Source organism: Poromitra crassiceps (assembly GCF_964638095.1).
Source record: "Poromitra crassiceps genome assembly, chromosome: 6".
NCBI classification, from domain to species: Eukaryota; Metazoa; Chordata; class Actinopteri; order Beryciformes; family Melamphaidae; genus Poromitra; species Poromitra crassiceps.
Genome location: NC_139627.1, coordinates 3,268,723 through 3,269,387, shown reverse-complemented (window position 1 = coordinate 3,269,387; position 665 = coordinate 3,268,723).

Here is a 665-nt window from a genome sequence, read left to right as displayed (position 1 = left end):
GATTTGCGCAGGTATCGGATGGCAGACAACGCACTTACATTTGCCAGCAGAACTGTGATATCAGAGAAGAACAATTATCAATTCAATATACTCAAATGAACTAATTAGACTTGTTCTAAACCATTTTTATCTCAGCATTTTGCAAACCCAACATTGACTTTATCTGGCCCTAAACATTTTAGACAAATATTTCTGAAGTTGATTTTATTTCAGTGTCTCAGTGATTTTACTTCATCCAATCAAAACGCTCACATCAACCAGTTTGAATGAACAGTGATGCCATATTATAATTATAGATTGGGGTTTTAAAACTTCAGTCCCAAACAACAACAACAACAACATCTGCACTCTGCAGGTATCGGTATAATTAAATTACAACAATATCACATATTAACAAATTACAATAAGAACACATACCAGCCTTCCAGGCATCTCCGACTTGTGGGTTAGCAGACTTTAGCACCCAGGAGGCAAATGCAATGCAAAGCAAACACATGTCCGACTGTCTGAGAGGCACGAGGAGGGAGGCGTCCAACCCTTCAGACAAAGTGACAGTGTTATTCCAAATCTCTTCAATCAATTAATGCTATATCACAAATCAATTAATGCTATATCACAAATCAATTCATGCTATATCACAAATCAATGAATGCTATATCACACAA